Here is a 24,613-nt window from a genome sequence, read left to right as displayed (position 1 = left end):
ACTGTACACATTAATAATACAATGTTTCTGTCCTTGAACTACAGGGAGCTTCCAGGGACAATAAGTCATCTCAGACCACACTGAGGATCTCCGGTTTTCACAAAAGAAGTTCTCTTTTCATATGCTAGCCTTCAATACTGAAATGCAATTAATAACCTAAATCACATCCCAGATTTTTCCTGAGCTTTGAATTCAAAACAAGTTGTCCTCGCTTCAGCAGCCTATATTGTAAAACCGGAACAATAAGGAGAAGATTCGCATGGTTCCTGAACAAGAATGCCATGCAAATTCATTCCATATTTTTAAAAAAATTAATAAAACAAGTTGAGGCGTGTTCAAGGTACATTTTTCTAATCTTCAAAACAATTTGATGAACAGAATGGACCTGGAGACATGGATGTGGGGTAGAGACTGACAAACCTCAGAAAAGGGGGTGAGGGGAGGAAAGACATAGACCACAGAACTTATATGCATGAAGCGTAACCAATGGACATAGACAACAACGCTGGGGGGCGGGGGCAGGATCGGGAGGAGAGTGTCAATGGGGGAAAAAGGAGAACCATCTGTAACTCTTTTGAAAAAAAAAAGAACCAAAAGAAGAAGAAATAAAAAAAGGAAAAAAAATACTCTAAATCACTTTCAAGTTAATATGTAAGATAATTTAAACAAATAAAATGTTTAATGAAAATGTGTGATATACAATGTATTTTTCTTAAGAAAAAAATCTTATGTACAAGTTCTTTTAAGTAAACATAGGTTTAAAAATATTTATTATGAACTACTAGTATTATAAAAATAGATTTCTTAAGAAGAACTCAAACATATTGATTTCCATAGTGGCTGCACCAGTCTGTATTCCCACCAGCAGTGTACTAAGTCCCCTTTTCTCCACACCCTCGCCAGCACTTGTTGTTTGATGATTTATTGATGGCGGCCATTCTGACAGGTGTGAGGTGATACCTCATTGTTGTGCATCTCTCTGATGATTAGTGATGTTGAGCATTTCTTCATATGTCTCTTGGCCATTTCTATATCCTGTGTGGAGAAGTGTCTATTCAGGATCTCTGCCCATTTTTAATTGGATTGTCTTCCTTTTGTTGAGTTATATGAGTACTTTATATATTTTGGAAATTAGCCCCTTAACTGATCTATCAGTGACAAATATGTTCTCCCATACAGTGGGTTCCTCTTTTATTTTGATGCTGGTTTCTTTTGCTGTGCAGAAGCTTTTTAGTTTGACGTAATCTCATATGTTCATTTTTTCCTTTGTTTCTCTAGATGTGTCAGAAAAATTCTGTGACATGTGATGCTTAGATTTTGCTACATAGTTTGTTTTTCCTGGGATTTTTATGGTTTCATGAGTGACATTTAATTTTTTATCCATTTTTAGTGTATTCTTCTTTGTGGTATAAATTGGTGGTCTAACTTCATTTTTTGCATTTACCAGTCTAATTTTCCCAACACCATTTATTAAAGAAGCTGTCTTTACTCCAGTGTATACTCTTGCCACCTTTATCAAATATTAATTGAGCATAGTGTCTTGAGTCAATTTCTGGCTTCTCTGTTCAGTTCCATTGATCTATATGCCTGTTCACGTGCCAGTACCAGGGCATTTGATTACAATGGCTTTATAATATAACCTGATATCCGGTATTGTGATCCCTCTAAGCTGTGTTCTTTTTTTTCAAGATTGCTGCAGCAATTCAGGATATATATATATTTTTTATTCCATATAAGCTTTTGGAGTTTTTATTCTAGATCTGTGAAATATGCTGTTGATATATTAACAGGGATTGCATTGAATTTATAGATTACTTTGGATAGTATGGACATTTTAATGATGTTGATTCTTCCAATCCATAAACATGGCATATGTTCCACTGTTTTGTATCTTCCTCTATTTCTTTTTCCCATGTCCTATAGTTTTCTGAGAGTAGATCTTTTATCTTCTTGGTTTAGTTTATTCCTAGGTATGTCAATTTGTTTGTTGCAGTGATAAATGGGATTGATTTTTTAGATTCTTCTTCTGAGTGTTCATTATTGGTGTATAAAAATGATATAGATTTCTGGGTTTTAATTCTGTATCCTGCTACTTTGCCAAATTCATTTATTAAATCTAGTAGATGTTTGATGCAGTATTTAGGGTATTCTATATATAATATCATGTCATCTGCAAATAATGACAGTTTTACTTCTTCCTTTCCAATTTGGATGCCTTTTATTTTTTCCTTCTTGGTGAAAGCCACTTTGCTGAGAGTTGTTATCAAAAGAGGTGCTGGATTTTGTCAAATACTTTTTTGACATCTATTGATATGATCATATGACCTTTATCATTCATTTTGTTTATGTAGTGTATAACATTTATTGATTTGTGAATATTGTACCAGCCTTGCATCCCTGGGAGAAATCCCACTTGGTCATGATTATAATTTTTTTATTGATATTTTTAGAGAGAGAGAAAGGGAGAGGGAGAGAGAGATAGAAACATATGAGAGAGGAACATTGATTGGCTGCCTCCTTCACAACCCCTACTGGGGATTTAGCCCACAACCTGGGCGTTGTCTTGACTGGGAATAGAACTGGCCTCCTCTTAGTGCATGGGTCGGTGCTCAACCACTGAGCCACACCAGCCGGACTGTTTAGAGCATTTTCTTACAATCCTTTATATTTCTGTGGTGTCAGGTGTTACTTCACTCCTTTTATTTCTAACTTTATTTATTTGGGTCCTCTTTCTCTGTTTCTTGGTTAGTCTGGTTAAAGTTTGATTAATCTTGTTTATGTTTTCATAGAACAAGCTCTTGGTTTCATTGATCTTTTGTACTATTTTTTTCTTTTTAGTTTCTATGTCATTTATTTCCGCGTTGATCTTTATTATTTCCTTCCTTCTTCTAACTCTGTTTTTTTTATTTTAATTCTCTTTCTAGTTCTTTAAGCTGTAAGGTTAAATAATTCATTAAAATTTTTTCTTGTTTCTTGTGATAAGCCTGTATTGCTATGAACTTTCCTCTCAGGACTGCTTTTGCTGTGTCCCATATATTTTGTGTTGTGTGTTCATTATTATTAGGTTTCGGGAAGTTTTCTGTTTCTTCTTTTATATCCTTGGTAATCCATTCATTGTTTAATAACATGCTATTTAGCCTCCATGTATTGAATGTTTTTGAGTGTTTTTATTATAATTGATTTCTAGTTCATGCCATTATGATCCGAGAAGATGCTTGATATGATTTCAGTCTTCTTGAACTTGTACAGACTTAGTTTGTGTCCTAACCTGTGGTCTATCTTTGAGAATGTTTCATGTACCCTTGAGAAGAATGTATATTCTGCAGCTTTGGGGTGAAATGTTCTGTAAATATTTCATTTAGGGTCTCTGTTTTCTTGTTAATTCTTTGTCTAAAAGATCTATCTAGTCATTTCAATGGGGTGTTAAATACCCTGATTGTGATTATATTTCAGTCAGTTTCTCCCTTAAAGTTCTCCAGCAGTTTTTAGATATATTTTGGTACCCCTATATTGGGTACATATATGTTAACTGGGGTTATATTCTCTTGTTGAATCATTCTTTTTAATCTTATGTAGTGTCCTTCTCTGTGTCTTGTTATGGTCTTCATTTTGAAGACTATTTTAACAGATATGAGTTTTGCTATACCAGTTTTTTTTTTTTTTTCATTTCCATTTGCATGAAAAATTCTTTCCATCCCTTAACTTTCATTATGTGTTAATCTTTTGTTCTTAGGTGGGTCCTGTAGACAACATATATATGGGTCATGCTTTATTATTCAATCAGCTACCCTATGTCTTTTGATTGGAGCATTTAAGCCATTTACATTTAACATTATTATTGATAGGTATTTATTTTTTTCCCCACATTTATTTCTCTCTCTCTTCCTCTTTCTTATAACAGTCTCTATAGCATTTTGCAATGTTGGTTTGGTGGTAATAAACATTTTTTTTGCTTTTTTATGTCTGTGAAGCTCTTTATTTAACTTTCAATTTTGTTTTTTTTATCCTCACATGAGGACATTTTTTGTTCAGATAGAGTGTGAGTGAGAGAGAGGGAGAGAGAGAGAGAGAGAGAGAGAGAGAGAGAGAGAGAGAGAGAGAAATTGATGTGAAAGGGACACATGGAGTGGTTGCCACCCGCACGACCCAACTAGGGCTGGGGACAAACTGCAACTGAGATACGTGACCTTAGTGGGAACTGAACTCCGGTCTCTCTTGGCCTATGGTCCAACTCTGGTCTCTCTGGACTGCAGGCCAACGCTCTAACTGTTGAGTCAAACCGGCCAGGGCTAACTTTCAATTTTGAATGATAGGCTTGCTGGATAGAATAGTCTTGGGTTTTGCCTGTTGCTATTCATTACTTTGTATATTTCATGCCACTCCCTTCTGGCCAGCAGTGTTTCTATTGAGAAATCAGCTGACAGTCTAATGGGAGCTCCCTTGTAGGTAACTTTCTGTCTTTCTCTAGTTGCCTTTAAGAGTCTTTCTTTGTCTTTAATGTTTGCCATTTTAATTATGATGTGTCTAGGTGTGGATCATTATGGGTTCATCTTATTTTTTAAATTAATTTATTTTTGTTACAGATTTTTCTCCTTTTCCCTCATTGCACCCTCAACTCCACTCCCATCCTCACTTCACAATATTGTTATCTAGTTTCTTTGGTTATGCATATATGTAAATAAGTTCTTTGGTTTATCTCTTTTACCCTCACCATGCCTCTTGCTCTGAGGATTGTCAGTCTGATTTCTACTTCCATGTTTCTAGGTCTATTTTGTTCATCGGACTATTTTGTTCATTATATTTCACAAATAAGTCAGATCCTGTGATATTTGTCTTTCTCTGATTGGTTTATTTCACTTAGCATAATACTCTCTAATTCCCTCCATGACATCTCAAAAGGTAGGATATCTTTCTTCCTTACAGCTGCATAGTATCCCATTGTGTACATGTACTGCAGCTTTTTTATACACTCAGATACTGATGGGCCCTTGGGCTGTTTCCAGATCTTAGCTATTGTAAATAGTGCTACTATGAACATAGGGGTACATATATTCTTTCTGATTGGTGTTTCAGGCTTCTTAGGATATATTTTTAGAAGTGGGATCATTGGGTCAAATGACAGTTCCATTTTTAATTTTTTGAGGAAACTCCATATTTTTTCCAGAGTGACTGCACCAATCTGCATTCCCACCAGCAGTGTGCTAGAGTCCCTATTTCTTCACATTCTTGCCAGTAGTTGTTGTTTGAGGATTTGTTGATGGCGGCCATTCTGACAGGTGTGAGTTTATATCTCATAGTCATCCTAATTTGCATCTCTCTGATGATTATTGACATTGAGCATGTTTTCATATATCTCAGCCATTGTATTTCCTGTTTAGAGATGTGTCTATTCAGGATTTTTTTCAAAGATTACTTGTCTTCCTGGTGTTGAGTTATATAGGTTTTTTTTTCAAAGATTACTTGTCTTCCTGGTGTTGAGTTATATAGGTTTTTTATGTTTTACAAATTAAGTCATTATCACATGTATCATTGGTAAATATATTCTCTTGCATAGTAAGTTTCATTTTTATTTCATTGATGATTTTTTTTGTTGTGCAGAAGCTTTTTAGTTTGATATAATCCCATGTATTAATTTTATCCTTTGTTTTTTTTACCCTAGGCAATGTATCAATGAAAATTCTGCTATACGTGTATGATGTCTGGGGTTTTGCTGCCAACATTTTCTTCTGGGATTTTTATGGTATCACAAGTGACATTTAATCTTTTATTCATTTAGAGTTTATGCTTGTGTATAGTGTAAGTTGGTGGTCTAGTTTTATTTTTTTTGCATTTACCTGTCCAATTTTTCCAATACCAATTTTTAAAAAGATTGTCTTTACGCCATTCTATGCTCTTGCCTCTTTTGTCAAATATTAGTTGACCTAATGTCTTGGGTCAATTTCTGTGTTTTCTGTTCTTTTCCTTTGATCTATATCTGTTTTTGTACCAATACTAGGCTGTTTTAATTGAAATGGCTTTGTATTATAACCAGATATCTGGTATTGTGATTTCTATTACTTTGTTCTTCTTTTTCAACATTTCTGTGGCTATCTGGGGTCTTCTTTGGTTCCATATAAACTTTTGGAGTATTTGTTCTAGATCTATGAAATATGTCATTGGTATTTTAATGGTGATTGCATGGACATTTTAATATTGTTAATTCTTCCAATCCATGAACAAGGTATATGCTTTCACTTTTTTATACCTTCCTCTATTTCTTTTTTCAACATTCTGTAGTTTTCTGTGAACAGGTACTTTACTTCTTTGGTTAAATTTATTCCTAGGTATCTTAATTTTTTTGTTGCAATGGTAAATGGGATTGTGTTTTTTAGTTTCCCTTTCTGTGTGTTCATTATTGGTGTATAATGATGCCAACGATTTCTTGATGTTGATTTTGTATCCTGCTCCTTTGCCAAATTAATTTATTAAAAGTAGTTGCTTTTTGATGGTTTCTTTATAATACCTGTGTAAAATATCATGTCATCTGCAAATAATAATAGTTTCACTTCTTCCTTTCCAATTCGATTGCCTTTTTTTTTTTCTTGTCTGATTGCTGTGGCTAAGACTTCCAGTACTGTATTGAATGAGAGTGGCAAAAGTGGATTTACCTGTCTTGTTTCTGTTCTTAAAGGAAGCGCTTGTAGTTTTTTTCCCATTGAGTATGATATTGGTTGTAAGTTTTTCATATATGGCCTTTTTTATGTTGAGGTATGATCTTTCTATTCCCACTTTGCTGAGAGTTTTTACATAAATGGATGCTGGATTTTGTCAAATGCTTTTTTGGCCTCTATTGATATGATCATATAATTTTTATCATTCATTTTGATTATGTGGTGTATCACATTTATTGATTTGTAAATATTGTACCAGTCTTTCATCCCTGCTATGAATCCCACTTGGTCATGGTGAATAAGTTTTGTAATATATTGTTGGATCCAATTTTCTAATATTCTGTTGAGGATTTTTGCATCTATGTTCATCAGGAATACTGACCTGTAGTTTCCTTTCTTTATAGTGTCTTTGTCTGGTTTTGGAAGTAGTATAGTTTGAGGAGAATAGGTGTTAGTTTTTATTTGAATGTTTGGTAAAATTCCCCTGTGAAATAATCCTGACCAGGGCTTTTGTTTGCTGAGAGTTTCTTGGTTACTGCTTTTATTGGTCTATTCAGGTTTTCTGACTCTTCCCAATCGAGTTTTGGAAGACTGCATGATTCTAAAAAATTGTCCATTTCACCTTGGATGTTGAATTTGTCGGCATACAATTGTTCAAAATATTTTCTTACAAACATTTATATTTCTGTGGTGTCAGTTGTTATTCCTTTTGTTTCTGATTTTATTAATTTGGTTCCTCTCTCTTTGTTTTTTGGTGAGTCTGACTAAACATCGGTCAAACTTGTTTATCTTTTCAAACAACCACTTCTTGGTTTCATTGATATTTTGTATGTTTTTTAAGTCTTTATGTCATTTATTTTTGCTCTGATTTTTATTATTTCCTTTCTTCTACTAACTCTGGGTTTTTCTTTTTATTCTCTTTCTAAATATTTGAGTTAAATGTTTAGATAATCTATTAGAAATTTTTTCTCATTTTTTGTGATAGGCCTGTATTTCGGTGGACTTCTTTCTTGGGACTAATTTCGTTGTGTCTCATAGATTTTGTGCTGTGTGTTCATTTTCATTAGTTTTAAGGATATTTTTTATTTATTTCTTGATCTCATTGGTGACCCACTCATTGTTTAATAACATGCTATTTAGCCTCCATGTGTTTGAATTCTTTTGAGTGTTTTTATTGTAGTTGATTTCTAGTTTCATGCCATTTTGATCCAAGAAAATGCTTGATATAATTTCAATCTTCTTGAACCTGTAGAGACTTTGTTTGTATCCTAACATGTTGTCTCTCTTTGAGAATGACCTGTGTGCACTTGAGAAGAATGTATATTCTGCAGCTTTGGGGTAAAATGTTCTGTAAATTTCAATTAAATCGAGATGATCTAGTGCATTGTTTAACCTCTCTGTTCTCTTATTCACTTTTTTTTTGTTTTTGTCTAGAAGATCTATCTGTTGTGTTGGAGGGGTGTTAAAGTTAAAGTCCACCACTATGACTTATTGCTGTCAATCTCTCCCTTGAAGTCATCCAGAAGTTTTTAATATCTTTAGGTGCTCCTATTTTTGGTACATATATGTTTATCAAAGTTATATCCTCTTATTGAATTGATCTGTTTAATATTATATAATGACCTCTTTGTCTCTTATTATGGCCCTTGTTTTGAAGTCTATCTTATCAGATATGAGTATTGCTATACTAGCTTTTTTTGTTTCCATTTACCTGGATTTTTTTTTTTTTTTTCCATCCTTCACTTTCATCCTGTGTGAATCTTTGGTTTTTAGGTGGGTCTTTTGTAGATAGCATATATAGGGGTCAAGTGTTTGTTTGTTTTTTATCCTCACCCAAGGACATTTTCCCATTTTTTTGTTCAGGTAGAGTGGGAGGGAGAGAGAGGAAGAGAGAGAGACAGAGAAACCTCGATGTGAAGGGACACATTGAGTGGCTGCCACCCGCACGACCAACCAGGGTCAGGGACAAACTGCAACTGAGGTACGCGCCCTTAGCGGGAACCAAACCAGGGCCTCTCCGGACCACAGGTCGACGCTCTAACTGCTGAGCCAAACCGGCCAGGGCGGGGTCAAGTTTTCTTATCCAATCAGCTACCCTATGTCTTTTGATTGGAGCATTTAAGCCATTTACATTTAAGGTTATTATTGATAGGTACTTATTTGTTGCCATTTTTATTCTTTATGCCTGTGTTCCTCTCTCTCACTTTATTTCTTCTTCTTTTTACAACAGTTCCTTTAGCATTTCTTGCAGTGCTAGTTTGGTGGTAGTAAATCCCCCCCTTTTTTTCCTGTGTAGCTCTTTATTTCACCTTCAATTTTGAAAGACAGCCATGCTCGATAGAGTAGTCTTGGCTTCACACCCTTGCTGTTCTTTACTTTGTATCCTTCGTTTCACTCCCTTCTGGCCTGCAGCGTTTCTGTTGAGAAATCAGCTCATAACCTAGTAGGAGCTCCCTTGTAGGTAACTATTTGTCTCTCTCTTGTTGCCTTTAAGGTTCTTTCTTTGTCTTTAAACTTTGTCATTTTAATTATGATGTGCCCCGGTGTGGTTCTTTTTGGGTTCATCTTGACTGGGATGCACAGTGTCAGTCAGCTCCATCCACAGCGGCGGAACCTTTGGCCCTAAGTTTTCACCCTGCTGTGCAGAGGTTCACCACATTCACATCCACTCACACTCCCTCTCACACTGGCTCACACTCACACACTCACCCTCACACCAGTCCTGTCCACCACCATGTTCTTCCTCCTGTGAAGTACTTTAAATATCACGTTGTAGAAGATTGCACTGAAACAGCACTGGCTGCTGGTTGTTCTCTAACCATACACCTTCTTACTGAATCTCTCTTCAGGACGTTGTCTCTGTCTCTCACCCTTTGTACATCAATAAGTAAAATAAAGGTATGCATTTTGTGGCAAAACACAAGCCAATTTTCTATGTGCTCCATCAGAATAAATGACATTCCTCCATTCCTCAACCTTGGATAACACCATGTATTATAACCCACCATAGTATTTGTTTAACAGGTAGGGTGCTTGTAAGTAGGTAAGGTCCAAAAATGAAGCAAAAATGTTGCTTGAAATGAGATAGGTGTGCTGCCTGGAGGAACCAGGCATCAACATCAAAGCTATTTCTTACCATGGTTAGTGTTCCAAGCATGGGTGCTGGAGTCAGGTGCCTGAGACTGAATTTTATTTTCCATCAGCTACTGACTGCATCACCTTGTAAGCAGACTTCCTCAAGTGCCAGTTTTCTCCTTTATAAAGTACTAGTACTCTCATAGAGATGGTATGAAGATTAAATATGATAATGCAAATAAAGACTCGGCACAGTATCTGACAAAGTAAGAGGTCAATAAAAGTTACCTAGTAGTACTGTTTTCACTTCAGCTTATATCTGTTACCACTGTGTTAGTGAAAAACAAAGACCCACAACAGGTCTGACCGGTGTGGCTCAGTGGTTGAGCGTCGACCCTGCACCAAGAGATCATTGGTTCAATTCCCAGTCGGAACACATGCCCAGGTTGTGGGCCAAATTCCCAGTGCAGGGCGTGCAGGAGGCGGCTGATCAATCTTCTCTCTCATCAATGTTTCTATCTCTGTCTCCCTCTCCCTTCTTCTCTCTCTACAATTAATAGTAATAATAATAATAATGATGATAATAGAAAGATCCAAACAGGAGTGGCTTAGACAAGACAGAAGCTAGTTTGTCTTTCACATAGAGATCCCCAAACAGAAAGCCCGAAGCGTGTCCTCCAGGTCCTTGGGCACCCTGCCAGCTCACTACTCTACTCTTCCTGAGGTGTGGTCGTCATTGTCACGATCCAAGTCGTGGTCAAGAGCTCCAGCCAAGCTCCCAGCAGTGAGATAGCGGAAGGGATAAGGAAAGAAGGCAAATAGTGGCCTGCCGACTGGCTCTCTTTTAAGGAAGCATCTCAGGTAATCCACGAGACATTTTTCTATAATATATGACGAACTGACCTTCATATTCCCCATCTCAAACTTTTAATTTTTAAGGCATTATAATAGTTTTTGCCTTTAGTCTACTGTGGCTCACTGAGATCATGAAATCTTTTTCTGTTATATTTCATTGGTGCTGATGAACTAAAGCAAAATACAGAATCACTAAATTGAATATTACTCAGCGCTTTGCACGAGGCTGCCTGGGAAGCATCATTGTCTCCGTGTTTCAGATGTATCTGAAGCGCTTAGATTTTAAACTCCGCATTCTCTAGTATGATTTCCCTTTCCCTTTCCAAGCCAGTGTCAAGATCAGCCCCTGGGGTGTGGTTTTCATTGCAGGCTGGTTGTATGACAAATGCTTCCGTCAAGAGCACTCTGGGGGCGAAGTGGCCAAAAAGGGCCTGTGACAGAAAAACAAGGCGATGCTGCAGGAAGATTAGTTTTGCCCCAGGGTTCGCATGAATAATAAATGCAGCAGGATGCAGGATAAAACAATGGTAAAAATAATTAAATCCACGGAAATGACAGCAACTCAGGGTCACACGTCGTCCTGGGCATGTCCAGGGGGATGGATCCCCGCCGTGGTGGAGTCTGAAATGTGGTTTCTGTGCCCCTCTCTCTGTTGAATGGCTGTTGGTTGGCTGTCATTGGCACAGGCAGGAAGATCACTGCATGTAAGGAAAGAATTGCAGTATACTGTCTCTTGCTCTATGGCATGTTCTGTTCTAGCGGCATCTTATTCAGTATTTCTAATTGCAATAAAACCCATGCTGATTAAAATGTCCAAATTCTAGAGCTGCTCTCTCCCCATGCCTCAGAGTCTGTTGCCGGTGAAAATGAGTCCTTCTGCAGGGTCGTAGGGGGAAGAATTTCTAAGGCACACGTGTGGAGAAATTTAAACGCGACGCCAGATTTTCTTGTAAATTAAAGGGAACGAATACACCCTCAGGGACGCGGAGGCTGGGCAGGCAGGGAAGTTCTTCCGAGAGCTGTTTGTCAGTTCTTCTTACAGCCTCTAGGTTCAGGGAAAGAACAAAGCACCCTTCAAATGATCCACCTCAGACTTCTCACTTTTCCCAGACCTGCAGGGGCCATCCCAGCAAATTCTCTCGGGGTTTCAAGTCTTCTGTCCAATCTGATGGCCTTCCTGATTTCCCCCGGGGGGGCCCCGACCCCCTGTTTCATGCTCCTGACTCTCACCGCACATGGCCCAAGGTTCCAGTACCTAATTTCACTTCGATGGTGCCCGTGCCCAGCAGAGGTGTCTCCTCGGTACCAGGCCTTCAGCACCCGGCGGTGTTTTCTGGTCAGTTCTGAGCTCTGCCCCGGCCGCTTCCTGGGGTGTATGAGCGAGTCTGCTTGTCAGTACACCGGAGGGAGGCTTCCCAGTTCAAGGTCATTTGGTTCCCTTTTGCTTTCTTCCTTACATTAACAGCTAGCTAGTGTCCTTATACAAATAACTAGCTATGTACGCTGACAAGTTGATGCAGAACTAGGTATATTGGGGAACTAAAAACAAATTTATTAACAGCAGAATTGGGTTAATTTTGAGAAGCAAATATAATCGCATTAAATATCAGTACTAAATTTAAGCCCTAGTAACGATTAAGATTTTTTAAAAATAGTTTTTCTTTATTGATTTTGGAAGAGAGAGAGATAGAAACATCAGTGAGAGAGAACATTGATTGGCCGCCTCCTGCACGCCCCCCACTGGGGATGGGGCCCACAACCTGGGCATGTGCCCTGACCGGGAATTGAACCAGCCACCTCTCGGTGCAGGGTCGACGCTCAACCACTGAGCCTCACTGGCCAAGTGAAATGCTTTTTCTGTACCTATTGTCATGATTGTATGATTTCTATTCTTTATATTATTAATGTGGTGTATCACATTGGTTGATTTGTATGTGTTGACCATCTCTTGCCTCTGGAAAGAACCCCATGTGATTGTAATGTATTATTTTTTTAATGTATTGTATTTGATTTGCTAGTATTTTATTTAGGATTTTTGAATCTGTATTCATCAGAGACATTGGTCTGCAGTTTTCTTTTCTTTTTCTGTGTTATCCTTGCCAGGTCTGGGTATCAGCTATATGTTGGCTTCATAAGATGTGTTAGGAAGTATTGCTTCTTCTTCAATTTCTGAAGGAGTTTGAGAAGATAGATATAAAATCTTCTTAGACTATTCGGTAGAATTCACTAGTAAAGTCATCTTGCCCTGGACTTTTCCTTTGGGGAAGGTTTTTGATGTTTGTTTCAATTTCCTCCCTGTTGATGTTTCTATTTAGATTTTCCAGTTCTTCATGTTTCAGTCTAGGAAGGTTATATATCTCTAGAAACGTAGTCAACTCTTCAGGATTATTAAATTTGGTGGCGTGCAGTTCTTTCATAGTATTCTTGTATGATCCTTTGTACTTCTGTGATATCTCTGATGTATTCTTCTCTTTCATTTCTGAGGTTGTTTGTTTGAGTCTCGTCTGGTTTTTCCTTAGCGAGTCTAGCTAGAGGTTTCACAATTTTATTGATCTTTTCAAAGACCCAGCTTTTTGTTGCATTAGTTTTTCTGCATAGTCTTTTTTGTTATATATGTTTCATTTCATTCTTTTCTAGTTTCTATGATTTCCCTTTGCTGACTTTGGGTTGCTTTTGTTCTTCTTTTAATAGTTATTTAAGAAGCAATGTTAGACTGTTTACTTGAGTTTTTTCTTGTTTCTTGAGATGAGCCCATAAAGACATAGACTTTCTCTTATCGTTGTCACTGCATCCTGGCGGTACTGACATGTCGTACAGTAACCCCTGGATTCTGTGAACCTCCATTTAACAGGCTTCAGACTTAACACACAACATTTCCAGTCTGCATGTCATGTGAAATTAACACTCTTATTAATTTTAAAATGCTTTTAACCAAAAGTTTGCTTATAATTAAATCAACGGGTTATCAAGTCATTGTGGTTTCTGTTATTAAGTCATTGTGGTTTTGAACAAATTTTAGCAAATGGGCCATATATTGGATAAACAAACATTGTCGTAATTTTGCCAACATGAATAGCATTCCATATCTACCACTAGAGTCGATATATTTACATCCCAGAGTCACCGCTCCTGACCGGTGTTCCGTGAGTGCTGAGCACATGACCCGACCACCTCGCGCGTGGTCGCTGGTTCTCCTGCTGCGTGGCCGACTTCCTGCAGCAGGTCCTACCCTCGCCAGCTGATGATGCAGCCCGGCCTAAACCTCCCCAGCCACGCGCCTTGGTTTGCTGGTGACTGGCGGGTGCACTTCCCAGACCGATTCAGTGCACGTTTGAAATCATGGTAGTGCATATAGAGAACTTTCCCGTGAAACCTAACTTTCCACAGACATTGAGTTTTAATTACATGAGCTTGTCTACATCAGTAAAGACAGGTAAACCAGTTCGTCCATGTTGCAGCACACCCACTCAGAGAACCCACTTTTCTGTGACAGACACACCTTCACCGGGGTCGGTCTGCCGCAGTGAGGTGTTTGTGCCCTCGTTCTCGGTTGTCTCCACACAACTTTCAACCTCGCCTTTCAGTTTTTCTTGGACCAGTTGTTTTTCAGTAGCATGTCATTTTATGTTCACATGTTTGTGGGGTTTTTTGTTTCCTTTTTGCAGTTGATTTCTCATTTTAAAGCATTGTGGTTAGAGAATATGGGTGGTATGATTTCCGTCTTCTTCACTTTGTTAAGGCTAATTATGTGACCCAACCTTGGTCTTCCTTGAGACTGTGCCCTGTGTACGAGAAAAGACTGTAAAATCTGGTGTTCTGAGATGACAGGCTCTGTGTCAGTTATGTCTTTTTGGTCTAATGTGTCATTTAGGGCTGATACTTTTTTTATTGACTTTCTGTTTGGATGATCTATCCATAGCAGTCAATGTGGTACCTAGATCCCCCGCTCTGTGATTCTGTCTGTTTCTCCCTTTAGTTCTCTTAGTAATGGCTTTATCTATTTCGGTGCTCTCTGATTGGGTGTATATATACCTATATATTGAAAAGACTTCTGTGAAAGATTATCTATCTATCTATCTATCTATCTATCTATCTATCATCTATCTATCTATCATCTATTATCTATCTATCTACTATCTATCATCTATCTATCATCTATCTATGATCTATCTACTATCATCTATCTATCTATTATCTATCTATCTATCTATCATCTATTATCTATCTATTATCTATCTATCTATCATCTATCTATCTATCTATCTATCTATCTATCTATCTATCATCTATCTATCTAATCTATCATCTATCTATATCTATCTATCTATCTATCTATCTATCTATCTATCTATCTATCATCTATCTATCTATCATCTATCTATCTAATCTCTCTATCAACTATCTATCATCTATCTATCATCTATCATCTATCTATATCTATCTATCTATCTATCTATCTATCTATCTATCTATCTATCTATCATCTATTATCTATCTATCTACTATCTATCATCTATCTACTATCATCTATCTATCTATTATCTATCTATCTATCTATCATCTATTATCTATCTATTATCTATCTATCTATCATCTATCTATCTATCTATCTATCATCTATCTAATCTATCATCTATCTATATCTATCTATCTATCTATCTATCATCTATCTATCTATCATCTATCTATCTAATCTCTCTATCAACTATCTATCATCTATCTATCATCTATCATCTATCATCTATCTATATCTATCTATCATCTATCTATCTATCTATCTATCTATCATCTATTATCTATCTATCTACTATCTATCATCTATCTATCATCTATCTATTATCTATCTACTATCATCTATCTATCTATTATCTATCTATCTATCTATCATCTATTATCTATCTATTATCTATCTATCTATCATCTATCTATCTATCTATCTATCTATCTATCTATCATCTATCTAATCTATCATCTATCTATATCTATCTATCTATCTATCTATCTATCATCTATCTATCTATCATCTATCTATCTAATCTCTCTATCAACTATCTATCATCTATCTATCATCTATCATCTATCTATATCTATCTATCATCTATCTATCATCTATCTATCTATCTATCTATCTATCTATCTATCTATCTATCTATCTAGAGTTGTCTGCTTGATGTGGTGTCTCCTTTATCATTATAAAGTGTCCATCTCTGTTTTTAGTTGTCTTTGTATCTTGAATCTATTTTGTCGGATGTAAGTATGGCTACGCCTGCTTTCCTGTGGATGCCCTTTGCTCGGAGAATCATTTCACCGTGAGACCTTGTCCTTATAGCTTAGAAGTGTCTCATGAAAGCAATATATGGTTGGATTTGGTTTTTTGATACAATCTGCTGCTCTGTGCCTTTTATTGGTAAATTCAATCCATTAACATTTAGAGTAACTATTGCTGTATGATGATTTTCTTTATCCGTTTTCTGATAGCTCTGGGCCTCCACTGATTTTCCCCCTTGTGTTTCTGTCTGTTGTTTTTGTTTGATGGTATTCATACTTCTTTCCTTTTTTTCTCTTTTTAAAGCTTATGTCTGAGGTTTTGTGTGTGTGTGTATGTGTGTGTGTGGTTACCTTAGGTTTAAGCAAAAGAAAGAGTCATATATACTGTAGTTCTTTTTACTTCTGAATGCATTTAATCTCCACCCCTCTTTGCAAATTCAGACCTTAACCCTTCCTTTTTTATGTTTCTGTTGTCACAAATCATCCTTCTGTATGCTGAGAATTTGTTTCTGAATTGCAGTAGCTATCATCTCCTTCCTCTTTTTTAATGTTATTACTTCCCTTAACCTTTATGTGATATTTCAGTGTGCGGTAGCCTGTTCCAAAATAGGGTGGTAAATCCTGCTTCTATCTGCCTGTTGCCGATCTCACTAATCGTTGTGTGACCTTTTATCTTTGTTTCGGGTAGAATAACCCCCTTGATTATTTCTTGCAAGGCAGGTCTTCTGGTAGTACATTCTCTCAGCTTTTGTAAGTCTAGAAAAGTCTTCATTTTTTCTTCATCGTTAAAGGAGAACTTTGCTGGAGACATTATTCTTGGCTGGTAATTTCCATCTCTCCGTATCTTGAATATTTGATTCCACTCTCTCCTGAGAATCTGGTTTTCTCGGTAGGTTGCTGTCCTCTTTTGCCTGCTGCCTGGAGAATTCTTTCTTTGTTGTTAATGTTTAACAATTTTAATGCAATGTGCCTTGAAAAAGCTCTTTTTGGGGGGATTGAAATAACTAGGTGTTCTGGTGCTATTTGGATTTGAGAAGCTAGCTCTTTCCATAGATTTGGGAAGTTCTCATCAACTATTTGTTTGAACAGACTCTCTGTTTCCTTCCTTCTTCTTTTTTTTTTTTTTAAATATGTGATTTTTTTTAGAGAGAGAGAGGAAGGGAGAGAGAGAGATAGAAGCATCGATGTGAGAGAGAAACATTTATCGGTTGCCTCCTGCACGCCCCCTACTGGGGATGGAGCCTGCAACCTCGGGCTGGTGCCCTGACTGTGAATTGAACTGGGACCTCTCAGTCCACGAGACCACACTCAATCCATCGAGCCACGCCAGCTGGACTGTTTCCTTCCTTCGTTATTCTTCTTCTGGTATGCCCATTATTCTTATAGTATTCTTCTGATGGAGTTACACAGTTCTCATAGAGTTCTTTCTTTCTTTCTTTCATGCTCAAATGTCTCTCTTCTTTGCTCTGTGTCATTTCTAAATTTCCATCTTTGATATAATTGATTTTTTCCTCCACCTGGTCAGCTCCATTTCCTAAGCTCACTAGTTCATTCTGTGTATCTTTAACTGAGCTCTTAATCTCCAGAAATTCTATTTGTTTGTGTTTTTGTTTGTTTTTTTTATAAAGTTTCAGTTTCTGTGGTAAAGTACTCATTTTGCTCACTGATTTTGTTTCCGAGCCCACTGAACTCCCTACCTGTGCTTCCTTGTCACTCACTGAGTTTTTCAGAACTGCAGTCTTGAATTCCCCGACACTTAAACCACACATTTCCACGGCTGTCAGTTTATTTTCCGGGGAGTTTTCGTCTCTTTTTGAGCAGCCTCATTAACCGTGGGCTTTCACGGTATTTGATGGACTTTCTCTCTGTCTAAGCATCCACGTAAGAATGGCAGTTGTCTAGTACACTAATTAAAAACAGTTTCTGTTGTTTTCTAGAGGAGAAACGGAATCCCTGGCGTTTTTAGTTCCGTTGCATTGCTCTGTCTTTTCAGACCTCTGCCTCGTGGTGGGCTATGTCCTTCGTGTCCCGGGGGAAGGGCATCTCCTCTGTGTTCAGGTGCCTCGGTCTCAGGGGACTGGTCCTGCAGGGGACGGTGGTGAGCAATGGGGATTCAGATCTGTGAAATTAAAGCGCTGTCCCCTGCACCCAGGTGTTGTCGGCAGTGCAGTCGTGAGGGGGGAGGGGGAGAGCTGGGGAAGCTGGCCAGGCCTTCGTTGCTTTGTTCTCCCAAGAATGCTGACTGCAGACCTCAGCAGCCTCGCTCTATTTCCACCTGGCCCTGGGATTCATCCCAGAGTGTCCCTGGCACTCAGGTGACAACGTGTCTGTAGGGCCAGTTCTCAGGTTTGCTCTGTCACCTGACGCTCCCAGCTGCAGCTTCTCCTGGTGCCTGCTGCTGGCTGAGGAAGGGTGAGCGGGGGTGGTCAGGTCCTGACTTTGTTCTGCTGTCTGGATCCACCAGACACCTGTGGCTGCGCCTTCTCACCGCCGAGTCACTGGTCAGCTGCAGTGCGCACGGTCCACTCCCGCAGGATGCTCACGGCGTCTTTCTGCCTCTGCTTGCTGAGGGGAGCGCCCGAGCCAACGCCTCCTTTCCCCGGCTCAGACTTGCAGCGAGCTCCAGCTGAGCCCCCCAGTGGGCTCTGAGCTGGGAGCTCCAGGTAGCATCTTCGCACCGTCTCCGCTTCTCTCCCTTTCCACACCCAGCTCACCGCCACCTGCCCACCTGCAGATGCTTCGATGCAGATGTGCCAGAGATGCTTCCACACCGAGCAGGGAACTTTGCTTTGGATCACAGCTGTTCCACTTGTTGAAAGTTCAAGGAGAGAGCCCTGGCCGGTTTGGCTCAGCGGTTAGAGCGTCGGCCTGCGCTCCAGAGAGACCCCGGGTTGGTTCCCGCTAAGGGCGCGTACCTCGGTTGCAGTTTGTCCCCGGCCCTGGTCGGTCGTGCGGGTGGCAGCCACTCGATGTGTCCCTTCACATCGATGTTTCTCTCTCTCTCTTCCTCTCTCTCCCTCCCGCTCTATCTGAACAAAAAATGGAAAAAATGTCCTCAGGTGAGGATAAAAAAAAGAAAGTTCAAGGAGAGAGACCAAGGGGACCTTTCACACTGCCATGCTGGGATTATCTTTGATCATACGGTTTTTCTTCTTTCTTGTGCTAATGCGATGCGTCACATGGATTTATGAACGCTGAACTATCCTTATATCCCTGAGAGTAACCCTACGTGGTCACAGTGTATCATTCTTTTAATGTATTGTTGAATCCAGTTCGCTAATATTTTGTTGTGAAGATTTGTGTTTCTGTCCTTCAAGGATATCGTCCTGTAATTTATTTTGTGATGTCTTAGTTGGTTTTGTTGTCAAGGTAATGCTGGCTTATAGAACGAGTTTCAAAGCCTTCCTTTTCCTTCAATTTTTTGAAAATAGTTTAAGAAGTTTAGGTATTAATTCTTCTCTGAATATTTCGTAGAATTCACATGTGAAGGCTTCTGTTCCTGGACTTCTATTTTATTTTTTTAATTAGTATTATTTTTAATCCTCACCTGAGGACATTTTTCCATGTTTTGTTCAGATAGAGTGGGAGGGAGAGAGAAGGAGAGAGAGAGAGAGAAACATCGACGTAAAAGAGACATCAAGTGCCTGCCACCCACACGACCCAACCAGGACCGGGAACAAACTACAACCGAGGTACATGCCCTTAGCGGGAACCGAACCCAGGTCTCTCTGGACTGCAGGCCAACACTCTACCTACTGAGCAAAACTTTCCAGGGCTAGATTTTTTCTTTTTTATTACTACTTTAATTTTATTGCTAGTAATCATTCTATTTATATTTCATATTTTTTATTGGTTCAATCTTGGAAGTTTATATGCTTCTAAAAATGTATTTCTTTTAGATTGTCAAATTTTTTGATATATTATTTATAGTATTCTTTAATGACTCTAGGTCTCTGGTGTTGGTTGTAACCTTTTCTCTTTCATTTATTTGGACCTGCCGTTTTGGATGATTTGGGCCAGATTTGTTTGTATTTTCAAAGAATGAGCTCTTAGTTTTATTGATCTTTTCTATTACTTAAAAAAATTTTCTTTTCTTTTCAATCTTAACTATTTCTTTTCTATAATTTACTTTGCATGTTTTTTTTGTTTGTTTGCTGTTTTAGTATCTTTAAGTATAGAGTTCAACTGTTTGTTTTGGATTTTATGTCTCTTGAAGTAGTCTTGTATAACTATAAACTTCTCTCGTAGAAACTTTTTGCTGGATCTCATAAAATTTAAAAAGTTGTGTTTTTATTTTTTATTTGTTTAAAAATACTTTTTGATTTTTTTGTTTGAGTTCCTCTTAGATGTATTGATTGTTCAGTAGCATGTTGTTTATTCTCCTTATATTTGTGTTTTCTTCCTGTGGTTGATTTCTAGTTTTATGCCACTGTGGTCAGAAAAGGTACTTAATATGATTTAAATTGCATTTAATTTATTGAAGACTTATTTTGTGGACTTATATGTGATCTGTCCTGGAGAATATTCCAAATACCCTTAAAAAATGTATATTCTGCAGTTTTTAGATGAAGCATTCTATAAATATTTATTAAGTTAATCTGTTATAATGTAACAGTTAGGGCCATTATTTTCTTATTTTCTGCCTGGATAATTGATCCATTGATGTGAGTGGGATAGTAAAATCCCCTACTAGTATTGCCTTACTGAAGAATTCTTGCTTGATGTCTATTAATAATTGCTTACATTTAGGTGAGCCTAAGTTGTGTTCTTAAATCTTTATAACTGTTACATCCTCCTCATGGATTGAGCGTTTTATAATTACGTAATATCCTTGTTTGTCTTTTTTGTTTGCATTTGGTTTTAAAGTCTATTTTGTCTGATATAAGTATCACTATCCCAGCTTTTTTGAAATATCTATTAGCTCTCATATCTTCTCTCAACCCTTTTCTTGTAGCAGGTATGTTTTCTTTGTAAAGCAGCATGTAGATGGATCATGGTTTTTTGTGGTTTTTTTGCCTTTTTTTTTTTTTTAAATTTTATTTTTGTTACAGATGTTTCTCCTTTTTTACCCCATTGACACCCTCCTCCCCATCCCCCGCCCCGTCCTCAGCTTTGTTGTCTGTGTCCATTGGTCATGTGTACATGCATATAAGTTCTGTGGTTTATCTCTTCCCTTCCCCCACCACCCCCTATTCTGAGGGTTGTCAGTCTGTACCCTACTTCTATGTTTCTGTGTCTACCCTATTCTTCAGACTGTTATGTTCATTATATTCTATAAATAAGTGAGATCATGTGGTGTTTTTCTTTCTCTGCTTGGCTTGTTTCACTTAGGATAATACTTTCCAGGTCCCTCCATGTCGTCTCAAAGGATAAGAGATCTTTCTTTCTTACAGCTGCATAGTACTCCAGGATTATGTTTTTAATCCATTCAGCCACTCAATGTCTTTTTATTGAAGCATTTAATTCATTTATATTTAAAGTAATTATTAATAAGTATATACTTATTGCCATTTTGTTCATTGTTTTTTGGTCAATTTTATAGTTCTTGGTTCTTTTTCTGTTTGCTCTCTTCTTTGTGGTTTGCTGGGGTTCTTTTGCTGTTTTGTTTGTGCCTATTTTTTGTGTATCATTTGTAGGTTTTTGGTTTGTTGTAACCATGAGGTTTATGTATATACTATTTAAAGCTAATGTTATGTTTTAGACATTTTTGTCTTGTGCAACTCCTAACTACTTATTGTAGGTTTAGTTGAATTTGATACTTTTTTCTTTTAAATGTTTGTAGTAGATTATAAATGTCTGATTTACTGTATTTATTAATATCCGGCTTTACCTGTGAGGTCGGTCAATTAATCTATGACAAAGGAGGCGAGGATATACAATGAGGTAAGAACAGTCTCTTCAATAAGTGGAGCTAGAAAAACGACAGATACATGCAAAAGTAAAATGAGAACACATTCTTTATTTTTTTAAATATTTTTTTCTTTATTAATTTTAGAGAGAGGAAGGGAAAGGGAGAGAGAGATACAAACATTGATGAGAGAGAACACCAATTGTCTGCCTCCTGCACGCCCCCCACTGGGGATCAGGCCCACAACCTGGGCATGTGTCCTGACCGGGAATTGAACCAGCGACCTCCTGGTGCATGAGCTGATGCTCAACCACTAAGCCACACTGGCTGGGCTGGAGCACATTCTTACACTATCTACAAGAATAAACTCAAAATGAATTAAAGACTTAAAGACTTTACTGAAATCATAAAACCCCTAGAAGAAAACATAGGCAGTAAACTTACATTGTTCTTTGCAATATCTTTTTGAATATGTCTCCTTGGGCAAGGTCAACAAAAGAAAAATATTAATAAATAGGACTACATAAAACTAAAAAATTTTGCACGGTGAAGGTAACCATCAACAAAATGAAAAGACAACTTACTGAATGGAAGAAGATATTTATAAATAATATAAGTGATAAGGGTTTAATATCCAAAATATATAAGGAACTCATACAAATTAACCCCCCCCCCCCAAAAAAAAAAAAAAATTCAATTAAGAAATGGTCAAAGGGCCAGGATAGACATTTGTCCAAAGAGGACACAGATGGCCAACAGACATATGAAAAGATGGTCAACATCATCAATCTTCAGGGAGATGCAAATTAAAACCACAACAAGATATCACTTCTCACCTGTGAGAATGGCTGTCATCAATACGTCAACAAATAGCTAATGTGGAGGGGCTGTGGAGAAAGGGGGCCAGTGTGCACTGCTGATGGGATTGTAAATCAGTGCAACCACTGTAGAAAACAGTGTGCAGTATATACCCTAAGAAACCTGAAACCCCAATCAGAAAGAATACATGTCCCCTATGTTCATAGCAGCACTATATACAATGGCTAAGATCTGGAAACAGCCCAAGTGTCCATCAATAGATGAGTGGATAAAAAAGCTGTGGTACATGTACACAAAGGAGTACTATGCAGCTGTAAGAAAGAAATATCTCTTATCCTTTGAGACAACATGAAGGGACCTCAAGAGTATTATGCTGAAAGAAATAAGCTAATCAGAGAAACAGAAATACCACATGATCTCACTTATTTGTGGAATATAATGAACAAGGTGGGCTGAGGAATGAAATAGATCTAGAGATGTAGAAAGGAGTATGGTTCAGACTGACAAACCTCAGAGTAGGAGGGGAAGGGCGTGGAGGAGATGAACCAAAGAACATATGCATAGCCAATGGACACAGACAACAATGCAGGGGGGTGGGGGCAGGATGGGGAGTAGGTTGTCTGGGGGAAAGGGAGAAACATCTGTTACAAAAATAAATTAATAAAAATTAAAAAAATAAAACAGTGTGAAGAGTCCTCAAAAAATTAAAAGTTGAGCTGCCATAAAATTCAGTAACTTCACTTCTGGGTATTTACCCAAAGTAATAAAAAAAAAACTAGTTCAAAAAGACATATTCACCCTATACTCATTGCAGCATTACTATTAATAGCCAAGATATGGAAGTAAACTAGATCTTTATCAATATATGACTGGGTTAAGAAGGAGATATCTATCTATCTATCATCATCATCTATCTATCATCTATCAATCATCTATCTATCTATCTATGAATTTTATTCAGCAATAAAAATCAATTGAATCTTGCCATTTGCAACATGTGTGAACCTATACTAAGTAAAATAAGTCAGACAGAGAAAAACAAATACATTATAATTCCACTTACATGTGAATCTGAGAACAAACAAATGAACAAAATAAAAACAGACATGTAGATACGGAGAGAAAGCTGATGGTTTCCAAAGGGGGGTTGGTGGGAAAATGGGAATAGAAAGACCTGGACTCCCAGATGGAACAGTGGGCTCATCATAAGGGCTCATCAAATGAGTATTGGACCTGCAATGAGCAAAGTTGGGCAACATTGTTAGTGTTTTCTCTAGATAGTGTATACATTGTTTGGTTTTTTATTCATGTTCTAAATCTGAAGAGGATGTTTCTAAAACAGAAACTTGAAAGCATCTCCCATAAACTATTGCAAAAGGGCTTAATTTAAACCTGCTTCTAGAGGCTACCCTAAACCGGAACAAGGTAATAGGTCCTGCCTGGTGCCATTTCAAATGTGTTTTCTGGTGTATCTTCCCTAGGGTCGTCTTTATTGTGGCTCATTTTCTCAGTCTGCCCCAAAGATTGGGGTCTCAAAGATGCATGTAAGTTCCATCACATTTGCAGTGCTGGTCCTACGTTCTGGGAGATTTCTGAAGTGAAGGATGACCCACTACCACTTTGAATGCTACAACGAAGTTCAAACCTAGGGATTATTTCTTTGAGTAAAAGTTCTGCTACCTCGGTGCCGTCCCAGTTCTAGAGGAGCATGCTTCTGCTCATTCTGTAAAGGTGTCTACAAAACTACTAAAAATTTAAAGTGGTCTATGGTTTTAGGCATCTCTGCAAAGTCAACTTGCCAGTCCTCAAATGAGGGCGTCCCTCTATATTGGACTCTCCTTTCTGCTGGGGCATGTTCGGTCTTAGGATTGTTTTCAGCACATGTCCAACAGGCTTGGATAATCTGAATGGTCCTTTGTAAATGAAGGCCCCAAATGTGACCTAATGAGGTCCATGAAAGCATCCCTTCCATATGGGTCCCTTCATGTAGGTGTCCAAAGATGGAATATGCTAGAGCTTCAGAGAGAAAAATCATACCATGGGTGTTGATCTTCCATGTAGAATTAGGGTCAGTGTTAGCAGATCCCCATTCATGGGC

At 37.9% G+C, this 24,613-nt stretch overlaps 1 pseudogene; it reads left to right on the top strand.

The window, feature by feature from the left end:
* Positions 1-208: 208 nt before the first annotated feature.
* LOC118623101 lies at positions 209-304 on the top strand (annotated as a pseudogene).
* The last annotated feature ends 24,309 nt before the right edge of the window (positions 305-24,613 follow it).

This window comes from Molossus molossus, unplaced genomic scaffold (assembly GCF_014108415.1).
Source record: "Molossus molossus isolate mMolMol1 unplaced genomic scaffold, mMolMol1.p scaffold_m16_p_9, whole genome shotgun sequence".
Lineage (NCBI taxonomy): Eukaryota > Metazoa > Chordata > Mammalia > Chiroptera > Molossidae > Molossus > Molossus molossus.
This window is presented reverse-complemented; position numbering and strand designations above follow the sequence as displayed.